The sequence below is a fragment of the Papio anubis genome, chromosome 12 (assembly GCF_008728515.1).
Source record: "Papio anubis isolate 15944 chromosome 12, Panubis1.0, whole genome shotgun sequence".
In the NCBI taxonomy this organism is placed as follows: Eukaryota; Metazoa; Chordata; class Mammalia; order Primates; family Cercopithecidae; genus Papio; species Papio anubis.
This window is the reverse complement of record NC_044987.1, coordinates 101,967,699-101,984,614: the sequence shown is the minus strand read 5'-3', so window position 1 is coordinate 101,984,614 and position 16,916 is coordinate 101,967,699. Positions and strand designations below refer to the sequence as shown.

Below are 16,916 nucleotides of genomic sequence, written 5' to 3'. Positions count from 1 at the left end.
GAATCACTTGAACCTGGGAGGTGGAGGGGTTGCAGTGAGCCAAGATTGTGCCACTGCTCTCCAGCCTGGGTGACAGAGCAAGACTCCGTCTCAAAAAAAAAAAAAAAAAAAAAAAAAGAAAAAAAATCTCATGTTTTAAGAAAGTTCATAAATTTGTATTAGGCTATATTCAAAGTCGTCCTGGAACACATGCAGCCCACAGGCCGCGGGTTGGACAAGTCTGGTGTAGAGTATTCCTCCCAGCTCCCTCCAACATACACACGTTCATCCCAACAGCTGTAAGAATTAGGCAGTAGCTAGTTTTAGTGGGAGATAAGCCTGCCTTGGAAAATAGCTAAGTTTGAAAGAGTTGGAAAAGAGGGCAAGAAAATATTTCTAGCTTCCCAGAGACATACATTTTGCAAATGTTATCCCATAATGTAGAAAAGAAGCCATCACCTTTCTGAAAGCAACTTTTTCATATCTGCATAGCAGGCCTCATGCAAGAAGGTTAAAAAGAGAGCCATGGAGCACACCCATTCAGTAGTTAGCCCATACCTGTAGCTTTACACTTCCCTCTCTGGACTATGTCTTCACTCTAAAAAACCAAGGAAAGAAAAATAAGTGGGCCATGCCTAGATGTCTCTCATGACTCGAGAGATATAGCCTCTTTCCAAAGAAAAGCCCCTTTGTCACCATGGCAGAAGATAAAAATACGCAGCCTTTTTTACTCCTGCGCCCTTTTTACTCAATACCTTAAAGATAAGTTGCATTTAATATCTCAAGGCTAATTTTTAAAACACCATCAACTTAAACGATGGGGGAAGTAAAATACTAAAAGGCTTAAAAGAGTCTTGCCCTAAAATGTCATAACAAATAGCAAACCAATGACTAGAATTTATGAGGTTGAATTTCAATACATCTAGGTCACTAAAACAATCATTTTTAACATCTGCTTTTGGACGGGAGACTAAGAAAAACTAAAGGCTGTATAATTATTTTAGCAATTAAGGATCATGTTATTAATGTGGAGAGACCACACTATTTCCCCAAAGCAACCTTCCTGAATACATAGGTGCCGGGCATGAAACCCTACAAAAGCAACCAAGTTCCTGCCACCAATGCATCTTGGCGGCCCTAGTGTGGCGGTGAACCACTGAAACCAAAAAAAAATCAGAAGATGGGGAAGTTAATTGAAGGTAAAAGCAAACAGAGGAACCACAAAACCAATTTGTTTTATTTTTAAACATTATTGAACAATCTTGCAAGTAAAAACTGATTATATAAAACTGCCCAAATTCCTACAAACTTTCACGTACAACTCCTGCCAGATGTATTTCTATCTGGCTCTCATTACAGACAATAAACTATTCAAAGTCACCAAGGACAATGTCTACATTGGAAAGTACAAGAATTCTGAAAGACAAAGCCAGACCCAGAACTAACTAATAAGACACTGCCTATCCTCCCTGAAGACAGAGACATTTCTTAACTGGCATAAAATAGGTGCTAAGTATTAACTTTTCATGCAGACTTAATTAGTTTCCAATTTTGCTAATAAAGTAGTGATGTGTTCCAATAATTTTAAGGGCAAAGCTTAAACTAATTTTTAAAAAAAGAACTTCCTAAAAGCATTTATTTGCATCTGTCTATACCATCAAAAGTCATCAAGAAAAAAGGAACTTCCATTTACTAAGTTCACAAACTTCATTCAATCCTTTATCATTATGACCATTTAAGGTGAGGACTACCCTAAGGATTCAGATGCTAAGGAAGATAAACTGCCCATGGCTTCTTGGTAGGTCTGTCACTCTAGAGAAATGTGACCATAATTCAGGAGGTACCAACTTTTACTGAGATAGTGTGTCTTGAGAAGGCTCTGTAGTGGTTATCACAGATGGTAGACAGCAAGTTAAATTTCTACTTGTTAAGAGTTCTTCTGGAAGACGTAAAGAGCAAAGAAAAGGCCAGGGAATCACATTTCCCTCCAAATTTTATGTGAAACACAGTTAGAAAAACAGTGTTATTATGTGATGGGTTTTCATAGGCATCACTTCTACCCTCTGAGACCAGACTCAGACTGCAAGCTAGTCAGGGAATCTCCAAGATAAAGAGAGCAAAAGGGAGACCTGGAGTTGTTAAGGATCAATACATGAAAGGGTAAGGGACAGGTATCTTAAATCCCAGAGAACACAGCAGCCCTTAGGGGGCTAGGAACATTTTAACTGCCAGTCCAAGAGAAAGAAAAAAAAAATGAATTTAAGAAACAAAACAAACAAAAAACTCCACATAAACAGGATATCATCCTACTCCTAAGCCACTGAAAGACTTTTTAAAGGAAAACACACACACACACACACACACACACACCCACCAATAAATAAATAAATAAAACACACTGTAATCTTCCACACAGGATCCTGTCACTTGGAGAAGGGCAAATGAATAAATAGTCCACTACACAAAAAAGGTTGTTTGTGCTGGCCGGGCACGGTGGCTCACGCCTGTAATCTCAGCACTTTGGGAGGCCGAGGCGGGCAGATCACGAGGTCAGGAGATTGAGACCATCCTGGCTAACACGGTGAAATCCCATCTCTACTAAAAACACAAAAAATTAGCGGGGCGTGGTGGCAGGCGCCTGTAGTCCCAGCTAATTGGGAGGCTGAGGAAGGAGAACAGCGTGAACCCAGGAGGCGGAGCTTGCAGTGAGCTGAGATCACGCCACTGCATTCCAGCCTGGGCAACAGAGCGAGACTCCGTTTCAAAAAAAAAAAAAAAGGTTGTTTGTTTGTTTTGAGACGGAATTTCGCTCCTGTTGCCCAGGCTGGAGTGCAATGACGCGATCTTGGCTTACTGCAACCTCCGCCCACCAGGTTTAAGCAATTCTCTGCCTCAGCCTCCTGAGTAGCTGGGATTATAGGCATGCGCCACCATGCCCAGCTAATTTTGTATTTTTAGTAGAGATGGGATTTCACCATGCTGGTCAGGCTAGTCTCGAACTCCTGACCTCAGGGGATCCGCCCACCTCGGCCTCCCAAAGTGCTGGGATTACAAGGGTGAGCCACTGTGCCCGGCCTCAAAAAAGTTGTATATATATATAAATATATATATATATATTTTTTTTTGTTTGTTTGTTTGTTTTTCTTTTTTTTGAGACGGAGTCTCGCTCTGCCGCCCAGGCTAGAGTGCAGTGGCACGATCTCAGCTCATTGCAAGCTCCGCCTCCCAGGTTCACGCCATTCTCCTGCCTCAACCTCCGGAGTAGCTGGGACTACAGGCACCCACCACCTCGCCCGGCTAGTTTTTTTGTATTTTTAGTAGAGACGGGGTTTCACCGTGGTCTCGATCTCCTGACCTCGTGGTCCACCTGCCTCGGCCTCCCAAAGTGCTGGGATTACACGTGTGAGCCACCACGCCCGGCAAAAGTTATATTTTTTTAAAGCTTTGTCTTCCCAGTTTTGCTTTTCCTATGTTATTTTATTGCCTATTCTGTGAGAAAACCAAAATGCTTTGGGGAGAGAAAAGCTGAATGAAAACTAAAAGCTTTGACAGTTTTACAACTTTCCTTTCGTTTCTGTGGGGAAACAAAGGACACATGCTCCGTGAGAAAGCCTGAACTGTCTGTACTATATTTCCTTGTAGCTCCACGGATGTCTGTTTCTATTAACATTATCTCTACTTTTCTCTATCACAATGCGAGGGCCAGGAAGTATATAGGTGGTTCTAAAGAGGAGTAAAAAAGCTAAGAGGGGGGCTGGGTGTGGCAGTGCACACCTGTAGTCCTAGCAACTTGGAGGGCTAAGGCAGGAGCACTGCTTGAGCCCAGAAGTTTGAGGCTGTAGTGAGCTATGCTGGCACCACTGCACTCCAGCTTAGGCCACACAGTGAGACCCTGTCTCCCCACCCCACTCCAAAATAAGGCTAAAGGGAAAAAGGAGCAAAAAAAATGTAGGGAACAGCCAGGCATGGTGGGGTTCATGCCTGTAATCCCAGCACTGTGGAAGGTTGAGGCAGGTGGATCACTGAAGGTCAGGAGTTCCAGACCAGCCTGGCCAATGTGATGAAACTCCATCTCTACTAAAAATACAAACATTAGGCCGGACGCAGTGACTCACGCCTGTAATCCTAGCACTCTGGGAGGCCGAGGTGGGCAGATCACTTGAGGTCAGGAGTTCGAGACCAGTCTGGCCAACATGGTGAAACCCTGTCTCTACTAAAAATACAAAAATTAGCTAGGTGTGGTGTCTCAAAAAAAAAAAAAAAAAAAGCACCTATAATCCCAGCTACTCGGGAGGCTGAGGCATAAGAATCACTTGAACCTGGGAAGCAGAGGTTGCAGTGAGCCGAGATCGCGCCACTGCATTCCAGCCTGGGCAACAGGGTGATATACGGTTTCCAAAAAAAAAAAAAAAAAAAAGGTAAGGAAGTAGGGAGAGCGGCGACAGCAAGACGAAGGGCAAGCTAGCTGAGGGTTCCAATATTATCTGCCTGCGATAAATGTTTAAAGACATTTAAAATACAACCTTGTAAACTAGTTCAACCATTATGGAAAACAGTATGGCGATTCCTCAAGGATCTAGAACTAGAAGTACCATATGACCCAGCCATCCCATTACTGGGGATACACCCAAAGGATTATAAATCATGCTGTTATAAAGACACATGCACACGTATGTTCACTGCAGCACTCTTCACAATAGCAAAGACTTGGAATGAACCCAAATGTCCATCAGTGACAGACTGGATTAAGAAAATGTGGCACATATACACCATGGAATACTATGCAGCCATAAAAAAGGATGAGTTTGTGTCCTTTGTAGGGACATGGATGCAGCTGGAAACCATCATTCTCAGCAAACAATCGCAAGAACAGAAAACCAAACACCACATGTTCTCACTCATAGGTGGGAACTGAACAATGAGATCACTTGGACTCGGGAAGGGGAACATCGCACACCGGGGCCTATTATGGGGGGGGAGGGGGGGGGGGGGACTGCACTGGGAGTTATACCTGATGTAAATGACGAGTTGATGGGTGCTGACGAGTTGATGGGTGCAGCACACCAACATGGCACAAGTATACATATGTAACAAACCTGCACGTTATGCACATGTACCCTAGAACTTAAAGTATAATAATAAAAAAGTAGCATTAAAATGTGTATATGACAAAAATAAAATAAAATAAAATACAACCTCATAAGTTTTTAAATTGTTCTTGACTGACAGAAAAGGCTCTGAGATCACCTAAAAGCCTTTCTTAGAATAGGCAAGGTAATAAGCTCTTTATAAAAATTTCTTAGTGTTTTCTACTGGCCTATACAGCTTGTACACTGAGTAAATGACAAAACGGTGTCTTTCCCAGGATGACTGGCACTGACTCAGTCACCATCAGCAGCTCTTACATAGAACGTGCTATATCGCAAACTCCAGAGACAAGGGCCTGTGGCACAATGATGTTCAATAACATACATAAGTCCTGGCCGGGCGCGGTGGCTCAAGCCTGTAATCCCAGCACTTTGGGAGGCCGAGGCGGGTGGATCACGAGGTCAGGAGATCGAGACCATCCTGGCTAACATGGTGAAACCCCGTCTCTACTAAAAATACAAAAAACTAGCCGGGCGAGGTGGCGGGCGCCTGTAGTCCCAGCTACTCGGAGGCTGAGGCGGGAGAATGGCGTGAACCCGGGAGGCGGAGCTTGCAGTGAGCCGAGATTGCGCCACCGCACTCCAGCCTGGGTGACACAGCGAGACTCCGTCTCAAAAAAAAAAAAAAAAAAAACCAAAAACATACATAAGTCCTAAGCCCATGAACTTGGCCTCATTAGTAAGACTCACTGTTCTTTTTTTCTTCCCCCCCCCCCCCCAGGGTCTCGCTCTGTCGCCCAGGCTGGAATGCAGGGGTGTCATCTTGGCTCACTGCAACCTCCGCCTCCTGGGCTCAAGCAATCCTCCCACCGTGGCCTCCCAAGTAGCTTGAACTACAGGTGCGTACCACCACGCCTGGCTAATTTTTGTATTTTTTGTAGAGAAAGGGTTTTGCTATGTTGCCCAGGCTGGTCTTGAACTCCTGGGCTCAAGAGATCCAGCCCCCTTGGCCTCACAAAGTGCTGGGATTACAGATGCAAGCCCCCGCATCTGGCCAACTCACTCTTACTAACAACTGTTAGTAAGCAACCTTAATAATTCCTTGAAAAACTTTTTTGATATAAGACAGGGAACTAATAAAGAATTTAGCCAGGAAAAAAAGAATTTAGGGCCGGGCGCGGTGGCTCAAGCCTGTAATCCCAGCACTTTGGGAGGCCGAGATGGGCGGATCATGAGGTCAGGAGTTCGAGACCATCCTGGCTAACACGGTGAAACCCCGTCTCTACTAAAAAATACAAAAAACTAGCCGGGCGAGGTGGTGGGCGCCTGTAGTCCCAGCTACTCGGGAGGCTGAGGCAGGAGAATGGCGTAAAAACCCGGGAGGCGGAGCTTGCAATGAGCTGAGATCCGGCCACTGCACTCCAGCCTGGGCGACACAGCGAGACTCCGTCTCAAAAAAAAAAAAAAAAAAAAGAATTTAGCTGGGTACAGTGGCTCATACCTATAATCCCAACACTCTGGGAAGCTCAGGTGAGAGGACTGCTTGAGCCCACAAGTTTGAGACCAGCCTGGACAACATCGTGAAACCCTGCTTCTATCAAAAAGAAAAATAAAAATTAGCTGGGCATGGTGACGTGTGTCTGTAGTCCCAGCTACTCGGAAGGTTGAGGTGGGAGGATTGCTTGAGCCCAGAGGTTGAGGCTGCAGTGAGCTGTGATGGCACCACTGCACTCCAGCCTAGGTAACAGAGCAAGATTGTTTCAAAAAAACGAAACAAAAAATAATTTAACAACTATCCAGATTAGAGATTTTTAAACGATCTTAAAAGCAGAAGTGTTTTTGTCCTAAACATGAAAGTGAGGCTGTTCAGGTCAAAGATAGAGGAGGGAGAGGCAGGCCCCAACTGTCAGTCTCTCTTAGCCCTCAGGGTAAACCTCTTGGGAAATAAGAGGTAATCTCTTGGGAAATATGAGAACTAGATGAAATAATTCAAAACAATAGATAATTCATCAATATTATATCTGGCTTTGACACAAATGGTTACCCTGAGGGCTAAGAGAGATTGAGACAGGGTCTCTCTCTGTCGCCCAGGCTGGAGTGCAGTGGCCGGATCTCAGCTCACTGCAAGCTCCGCCTCCCGGGTTCACGCCATTCTCCTGCCTCAGCCTCCCGAGTAGCTGGGACTACAGGCGCCCGCCACCACGCCCGGCTAGTTTTTGTGTTTTTTTTTTTTTTTTATTTTAGTAGAGACGGGGTTTCACCGTGTTCGCCAGGATGGTCTCGATCTCCTGACCTCGTGATCCGCCCATCTCGGCCTCCCAAAGTGCTGGGATTACAGGCTTGAGCCACCGCGCCCGGCCCACAAATGGTTTTTTTAACAATAAATTTTCCTATCTTTAGAATCAATGTATTTAACATACAATCAGTGGTAATAAATGCACATCTTCAAATTGATGGAATATGGCATTTAAAGTTTGTAAACCCTTATCACTTAAAAGTAAGGAGAGGCCGGGCGCGGTGGCTTAAGAAATACAAAAAACTAGCCGGGCAAGGTGGCGGGCGCCTGTAGTCCCAGCTACTCGGGAGGCTGAGACCGGAGAATGGCGTGAACCCGGGAGGCGGAGCTTGCAGTGAGCTGAGATCCGGCCACTGCACTCCAGCCTGGGCGACAGAGCGAGACTCCGTCTCAAAAAAAAAAAAAAAAAAAAAAAAAAGTAAGGAGAAATGTCTAGACATTTGTAAAGTGGCAATAAGTAAGAGCTAACATTTTTTGAGCATTTATCATACACTATGATCTGTTTTGGGTGCTTTACATTTAATCCTCGTATGTACGCTATCTCCATTTTGCAGATGAGAAAAGACACAAAGAGATGAAATGACTCCCTCAAGATCACAGGGATATGGGCTAAGAAGGCTGCTTCAGGTTAAAAATTGTCTCCAAGGAAGCTGATGCACATAACCCACAGAAAGGTCTGTTTAAATGCTAAGGGCCATAAAGTTGAGTTTGACTTTTTTTTGAGACAGAGTCTCTCTCTGTCGTCCAGGCTGAAGTGAAGTGGCGTGATCTCGACTCACTGCAACCTCCGCCTCCCAGGTTCAAGTGTTTCTTGTGCCTCAGCCTCCCAAGTAGCTAGGACTACAGGCACAAGCCACCATGCCCAGCTAATGTTTTGTATTTTCAGTAGAAACAGGGTTTCCCCATGTTGCCAAAGCTGGTCTTGAACTCCTGAGCTTAGGCAATCCACCCTCCTTGGTCTCCCAGAGTGTGCTAGGATTACAGGAGTGAGCCACTGTGCTCGGTTTTTTGTTTTGTTTTGAGATGGAGTCCCGTTCTGTTGCCCAGGTTGGAGTGCAGTGGCATGATCTCTGATCACTGCAACTTCCACCTCCTGGGTTCAAACAATTCTCCTGCCTCAGCCTCCCGAGCAGCTGGGACTACAGGCACTTGCCACCACACCTGATTAATTTTTTTGTATTTTTAGTAAAGACAGGGTTTCACTGTATTAGCCAGGATGGTCCTGATCTCCTGACCTCATGATCTACCCGCCTTGGCCTCCCAAAGTGCTGGAATTACAGGCATGAGCCAACGTGCCTGGACTTCTTTTTTTTTTTTTTTTTGTAAAGAGATGAGGGATAGGCCAGGCGCAGTGGCTCAAGCCTGTAATCCCAGCACTTTGGAAGGCCGAGATGGGCGGATCATGAGGTCAGGAGATCAAGACCATCCTGGCTAACACGGTGAAACCCTGTCTCTACTAAAAAATACAAAAAACTAGCCGGGCGACGTGGCGGGCGCCTGTAGTCCCAGCTACTCCGGAGGCTGAGGCAGGAGAATGGCGTAAACCCAGGAGGCGCAGCTTGCAGTGAGCTGAGATCTGGCCACTGCACTCCAGCCTGGGCAGCAGAGTGAGATTCCGTCTCAAAAAAAAAAAAAAAAAAAAAAGAGATGAGGGATCACTCTGCCCGGCTAATTTTTTTGTATTTTTAGTAGAGACGGAGTATGGCCATGTTAGCCAGGCCGGTCTCGAACTCCTGACCTCAAGTGATCCGCCCGCCTCAGCCTCCCAAAATGTTGGGATTACAGGTGTGAGCCTCCGCACCCTGCCCAAACTTTTAACCGGAAGAGAGACAAGAGACAAATAACAGAATTAATCTGTGAAAAGTATATTCTTTTTAAAGTACTACTTTTCAGTCAGCTTGCAATGCCCTTTACTACTTTCTTTCTGTTACATGCCAGGCTCAATAAGTTAGGTCCCCTGCTTTGGAAAACTGCATGTTCACCTATTCTCATGCTCCAGAGAGCCAAGTAATCAGATAAAAGGATCAAGTGGGAAGCAGAGCTCTCAGGAGCTGGAGGCCTGTAAACTCAACAATGCTTTAGGCTAAACTTCAGGCTAAACTTTATGCTAAACCGTGTGAAAATGGACAAGTGAGATTTCCTGAAGACAAAATCCATAGCTTTCATCAGATTCTGTAAGGGGTTCACAACCATTCTTAGAATGGTCCCCCCTTAGACTTCCAATCCCTGGAGGATGGGACTAGATTAATGTAGACTAACACTAAGTCATCTAAAACTATAACTGTATTTTCTCTAAACAAGTTTTTAAACAGTTATCTAGTTTAGTCCACATCACATATGATTCACCTGTAAAACTGATTTTAACCTAATTTCAAAATGTTGTTAGTGAACTATGTTTCAACTGACTTTCTCATTTACATTCATATCCACAGAACACCTGAATAAAACACATATCAGACCTTCAATTGTTGAACTTAATTCCCCAGTTTATCCGGTGTAATTTGTAAAGTTTCTATGAATTTTCCTGAATTGAGACATACTTGCACTTTCTAGTTTTTTGGGGTTTTTCCCCCTTGAAACTGTAGGTACTTGGGTAAAAAAGCAACATGGGGGGCAGCACCCTCTCTTTTTCTTTTTTTTGGGACAGAGTCTCGCTCTGTCGTCCAGGCTGGAGTGCAGTGGTGTGATCTTGGCTCACTGCAAGCTCCGCCTCCCGGGTTCATGCCATTCTCCTGCCTCAGCCTCCCGAGTAGCTGGGACTACAGGCGCCTACCACCACGCCTAATTTTTTGTACTTTTAGTAGAGACAGGGTAACACTGTGTTAGCCAGGATGGTCTCGATCTCCTGACCTCATGATCCGCCCGCCTTGGCCTCCCCAAAGTGCTGGGATTGCAGGTATAAGCCACCACGCCCGGCCATCCACCTTTTTTAAAACAAAATATTTCATAAGTATTCCTTCCTGTTTTAATTTTTCCATTTCCCCAACTTTAATTAATTATACATACAACCATATTTTGGTTTATAGTCTACCAGGATTTCTTCCATGCATACAATAAAAAGTAAAAGCATTCAAATACACAAAATTTTCTTTTCTTTTTTTTTTTTTCTAGATAGAGTCTTGTTCTGTCGCCCAGGCCAGAGTGCAGTGGCGCGATCTCAGCACACTGCAGCCTCTGCCTCACAGGTTCAAGCAATTCTGCTTCAGCCTCCCGAGTAGCTGGGACTACAGGCATGTACCACCACACCCTACTAATTTTTGTATTTTTTAGTAGAGACAGGGTTTCAGCACGTTGGCCAGGCTGGTCTTGAACTCCTGACCTCAAGTGATGGGCTCACTTTGGCCTCCCAAAGTGCTGGGATTACAGGCATGAGCCACCGTGCCCAGCCTCAAATACACAGAATTTTCAAATTCAATATTATGCTAAGTATACTACTGCACAACCTACTTTTTTTCATGTAACAATGACAAACATTTTCTCGTAAGCAGCCATTATTAAAGGATCAGAGCCACTAATGGCCTAAAGCTTGACTCTGCCAATAGCATCCTTGCATATTCACAACCAATAAATAGAACTATTTCACAAAACCAACATAATTATCAAATCCTCAGAAATCATACAAAAAAAGTAGTACACGAAAGTTGGATGGGAGCGGGCTCTTTATTCTCCTCCTTCCTCCCTAATCTAGCTCACCTCCTATTTAGTTATATGATCTTCCCATGAGTATGTAAGCACCTAAACCAGAGGTCATCTCACCTGAGAGGCACCCTGTTTTAGAGGCACTCAGATGAGGCAAACAGAGCATGCAAAAAACATTTTTAAACATCTTTTTGGCCAGGCATGATGGCTCATCCCTGTAATCCCAGCACTTTGGGAGGCCAAGGCAGGAACATCTCTAGCACCCAGGAGTTTGAGACCAGCTTCAGCAACACAGCAAGACCCCATCTCTAAAAAAAAAAAAAAAAAATCAGGCATGGCGGCACGCGCCTGTAGCCCTAATCTGGATGCTGAGGTAGGAGGATTGCTTGAGTCCAGAAGTTTGAGGCTGCAGTGAGCCATGATCGTGCCACTGCACTCCAGTCTGGGTGACAGAGCAAGACCTTGTTTCAAAAAATAAACAAATAATTTTAAAAATCTCTTTTCCTATTTCCTCCCCCAAATGCCCACTCTCTCGGTGTAACTCTCAAATCCCCCGTATTTCCTCTCTGCCCCCCAAACAGCTTCCTACTGTGGTGAGAGTTGGGAGGAGGAATCTAATTATTTCTATAGTTCCTGTTTCTTTCCCATGGCAGTACTGTCAACAGTGGACAACAAATTGATGGATGTAGCAGTAGCAATCTACATATGGTAACTAAGCTAATGCACAGCTTTCTCTGGGCAGAATTACTAATGCTTCTACCTATCATTGTAGTATGAACCCAATGTTCCAGGCACATCAGTGTTAAGTATTTGCCTGGTGGCTTCTACCTTCAAAGGCACAGAAGTAATACACAGAAGTAAGGGGAAGAATGCATAGAGGTGGAGGAAGTGGGAGCTCTGAAGACACCAAGGGAGGGTGCTAGCTACAAGGACTGTGATACCAGACAAAGTACCTAATTCAAACCCAAAGGCTCAGTCATTCAACCTTTCCATAATATTCATGATCGCTTGCTCAAATTTGGCATGTTCTAAGGCCACAGTTCCTTCTTAGTTTCACTGCCCTGCCATGAGGCCAAATCTGTCTCATCTAGTGAGTCACTACTGCTCCTCTTTCCAACTGCATTTTGATTTCAGCCCACTTGTGCCGCTCATCAGGGCTGCACCATATGTTAGTACCATGTAGGCAGAATGTGACTAATTTTTTTCTCAAGCACTGTCAGAGTTACTTTTAAAATCACCTTATAATCTTGATGTCTCTTGCAGAGTCATTATAATACGTAACCTTTGGAAATGACTATAATTATTTTTCTGAGTGCTCAAAGGAGATTCTTCAGCATTTTTATTCCCATTTTTCAGATGAAGGAACTAAAGGGAAGATAAGGGATTAAGAGAACTGGGTTCCACAACCAACCACTGGAACTTGGACCTTCTCGAGTCACAGTGCTGTATCTGGTAAAACAAGGCAGCCTGTAAAATGTTTTTTATTAGTAAACTCAAAAGATTACTTTGCCTCTCTTTATTATTTACTTATTTATTTTTTTAAGACAGAGTCTCGCTCTGTCGCCCAGGCTAGAGGGCAGTGGTGTGATCTCAGCTCCCTGCAACCTCTGCCTCCTGGGTTCAACATGGTGAAACCCTATCTCTACTAAAAATACAAAAATTAGCCGGGCATGTGGCAAGCCTGTAATCCCAGCCATTTGGGAGGCTACAGCAGAAAGAACTGCTTGAACCCAGGAGGCGAGCTGAGATCACGTCACTATACTACAGCCTGAGAGACAGGGTGAGACTCTGTCTCAAAATAAAAAATAAAAATAAAAAGAGAGAGAAAAGGACGGAATTGCCCATGGACCACAAATGATTTTCGAATTGGTCAAGATCGTAATAAGTGAGTGAGAGTAATGCTCTAATACACTGAAAGTAAAATAGAGATGGCTTGCAGATTTAGCTAGTATCACCAAATTCTCCCCAAATTTAGTTTAAGAGGAAGGGGAGCAGCTGCTCCTACCTCCCGTAGGCAACTTGCCTCTTCTCCAGCAGTAACAGCAATAATGGTTGCTACAGCTGATAATTAAGCTCATCTCAAGAAGGTTTCTTAAATCTTCCAGGTATTGCAGATCCTATGTTTATTCTAGTAACTCTTCAGGGTAATTGCTTGATTGACGCTGCAATTATTAGGCCTCCCCATCTCCACTAATAATATTCTTTTTTTTTTTTTTTTTTTTTTTTTTGAGATAGAGTCTCGCTCTGTCGCCTAGGCTGGAGTGCAGTGGCATGATCTTGGCTCACTGCAACCTCTGCCTCCCAGTTGCAAGCAATTTTCCTGCCTCAGCTTCCCCAGTAGCTGGGACTACAGGCCCGAGCCACCAAGCCTGGCTAATTTTTGTATTTTTTTAGTAGAGACGGGGTTTCGCCATGTTGGCCAGGCTGGTTTTGAACTCCTGACCTCAGGTGATCCACTTGCCTCAGTGTCCCCAAGTGCTGGGATTACAGACATGAGCCACTGCGCCCAGCTCACTAATATTTTTCAGTGGATAATATCACTTGCAAAATATAAAAAGGGATAGTATCTCATCAGTATTGAAAACTGAGCTGAGCACAGTGGCTCACACTTATAATCCCAGCACTTTGGGAGGAGGACTTCTTGAGCCTACAAGTTCCAGACCAGCTTAGGCAATACAGTGTGACTTATCTCTATAAAAAAATTTAAAAATTAGCTGGGTGTGGTGGTGCATGCCTGTAGTCCCAGTTACTTGGGAAGCTGAGGCGGGAGAATCACTTGAGCCCAGAACGTAGGGGCTGCAGCAAACTGTGATCATGCCACTGCACTCCAGCCTGGACAACTGAGAAAGAGACTGTCTAAAAAAACAAACAGAGAAAAAAAAAAAAAAAAAAAAGATACGCCCTTTTATTTCAGCAATCCCAGTTCTAGAAATACAGCTTACAAATAATCTTGTATCTGACGTATACAAAGTATGCAAAGGGGCATTCATAAGAACATTGTTTATATCAGCAAAACCTGAAAACATATGCCCATTAATTGAAGGCTATTCAATATAGTATAGCCATACAATAGAACACTATGTAGCTATTAAAGAAAATAAGGCAGCTAACTGATCAAGACGTATTCATATAATAAGAAAGGAATTACACATGGCTTGTATATGAACAGAGTATCTCTGGATGGATAAAGAAATAATTGCTAACAGTAGTTGTAGAGGTGGAACAGTGGTTCAATGGTTTACATGTGAACACGTTACCTATTCTACAGAATTTTTTTTTTTTTGAGACGAAGTTATGCTCTTGTTGCCCAGGCTAGAGTGCAATGGCACAATATTGGCTCACTGCAACCTCCGCCTCCCAGGTTCAAGTGATTCTCCTGCTTCAGCTTCCTGAGCAGCTGGGAATACAGGGACCTGCCACCACACCCAGCTACTTTTTTGTATTTTCAGTAGAGATGGGGTTTCACCATGTTGGCCAAGCTGGTCTCGAACTCGTGACCTCAGGTGATCGACCCGAAGTGCTAGAATTACAGGCATGAGCCACTGTGCCCGACCTACTGAAATTTTTTTAAAGAAAACTCAAGCTTTTGAAGCATGGCAACCTAGCCTGCAGACACCATATCCCCTCCTCCACTTCCCCCTGCAACCCGTAAGTCCATTCCTGCCACTTAAAAAAAAGGAAAGGAAAACTCATGGAACTATAACGCACAAAGTAAAGAAAAACCTCAACTCATACTCTGTTCCGAAACAGCATTTTGGTTTTGTATTTTTCTCCTGCTTTGCCTGAAACTTCTGTGTGGAAACTGCCATTGTCCAGGTGATTCAGCAGTATATCATAATTATATCATATCACTTACAATTATCCCAGCAATTCAACTAACATTCATGCAGCTGGGACCTCAAACCTCATGTATGACCTATTTACAAAGTCTGAAGCTATTTTCAATCACTCAGCTGTATATCTATACATTTTCTCCAATCAACCTTTCCTGCCAAGGCAAAGTACAACATTAGCTGGATTCCAGTAAAGAAGGCAAGGGACAGGGTGAGATAATATGTCAAAACAAGTTCTATAAATACAGCTTTTGGCTTGTATCTCAAAAAGGAATCAAAACAGCTTCAAGTTTAAACAGAAAAACCCTACAGTCCCTGCAGTATCTTACTCGAAGGCTCTAGAGAACATAAGACGCCAGGGATCTGGAATCTTATTTCTCACACTGTATCATCTTGTCTCCCTCTCCCTTATCTCAGGGGGAGGTTTAGATGCAATTGCAAGCTTTATCATTCCAGCTCTGTATCTCCCCTGCCTCTTTTCTTATCTTACCAAATACATCAATTTCCTTTCTCTCTGTGAGGACGCTCCACCTCTTAGGCAGACAGGCCGAATACACACAACATACAACAGTCCTTCCTTAGCACTAGCCACCTAACTTCTATCATCTCCAAAATCCTTGACCAAGCAGCCAAGAACCCTGCCTGTACCATCTGCCCCAACCTCACCATCAAACACATGGGCACTCAAGCAGGATGCTTCCATATGGTCTTGTTTCAGGAGCTCTGTCCTGTTCTGTTGAAAAGCAGGAAACTTTATTTTCTTTCCATTCTTAAATTCTTAATTCTGTAAAACTAGAGAAACCAGAAACTACTTCTGCAGAGACACTTCCTGAGACAGGTTATATGCCAGAAAATGCAAATTTTACACCTCTGCGTCAGCCAATCAGGGAACATGTTCAACAAGGATGCACAGCCCTAGGACAAATTCTATTCTATTCTATTATTACTTTTTTAAAAAAGCTACTTTGGCTGGCCTGTAACCCCAGCACTTTGGGAGGCCGAGGCAGGTGGATCACTTGAGGTCAGGAGTTCGAGACCAGCCTGGCCAACATGGTGAAACCCCATCTCTACTAAAAATACAAACAAATTAGCCTGGCGTGGTGGCAGGAACCTGTAATCCCAGCTACTTGGGATGCTGAGGCAGGAGAATCGCTTGAACCGGGAGGTAGAGGTTGCAGTGAGCTGAGATCACGCCACTGCACTCTAGCCTGTGCAACATAGCAAGACTCCATCTCAAAATAAATAAATAAATAAATAAATAAACAAATAAATAAGGTACTTCAATTAAACACTCCGTACCAGGCAAGGTGGCTCAGGCCTGTAATCCCAGCACTTGCACTTTGGGAGGCCAAGGCGGGTAGATCACGAGGTCAGGAAATCAAGACCATCCTGGCTAACATGATGAAACCCCGTCTCTACTGAAAACACAAAAAAATTAGCCGGGTGTGGTGGCGGGCGCCTGTAGTCCCAGCTACTCGGGAGGCTGAGGCAGGAGAACGGTGTGAACCCGGGAGGCAGAGCTTGCAGTGAGCCGAGATCACACCATTGCACTCCAGCCTGGGTGACAGAGTGAAACTCCGTCTCAAAAAAAAAAAAAAAAAAAAAAAGAGTGCTCCTCACATTTACATACCCACTTAAATCATCTGTCACATCCTTCAAATCACTCCTAAAAAATTTTAACTTTCCACAAAATTTAACTTGTCAGTGCTTTGATTTCATTTTTATAAAAACAAGCTCTTTAAAAAAAAGCCAGGAGATCTATCAATCAAAAAAGCAACTACATTTTTAGAAAACATCTACTAATATACCCAGAACTAAAGAGAGTACCAAAAAAAGGCCCAATCCCTATCCTTAAGGAGTTAATGGTCTTGTTCAGAAAATATGACTTGCACTAGAAACAAGAAAAATGGGACAGCATCTATCTAAGGGAAAATGTTACCATAAATGTGAGAGACTTTAAAAAATCCCAGAAGAGACCGGGCGCGGTGGCTCATACCTGTAATCCTAGCACTTTGGGAGGCCAAGGCGGGCAGATCACGAGGTCAGGAGATCGAGACCATCCTGGCTAACACAGTGAAATCC

At 44.0% G+C, this 16,916-nt stretch overlaps 1 protein-coding gene across 7 annotated transcripts in view; it reads right to left on the bottom strand.

Annotated features, from left to right (window-relative positions):
- The window catches only part of CELF1 (CUGBP Elav-like family member 1), a 92,861-nt gene that overhangs the window by 41,740 nt on the left and 34,205 nt on the right, over positions 1-16,916 (bottom strand). For 2 of the 7 annotated variants that reach the window (XM_009186079.4, XM_021925800.2), the window contains exon 1: positions 538-2,494. The exons of 2 other annotated variants lie outside the window; for them this stretch is intronic. The gene's annotated coding sequence lies outside the window, so the exon portion shown is untranslated. Of the gene's footprint in view, positions 1-537; positions 2,495-16,916 lie in introns of those variants that run through there. 3 more of the 7 variants (XM_009186094.4, XM_021925801.2, XM_009186080.4) reach the window with 2 other exon arrangements.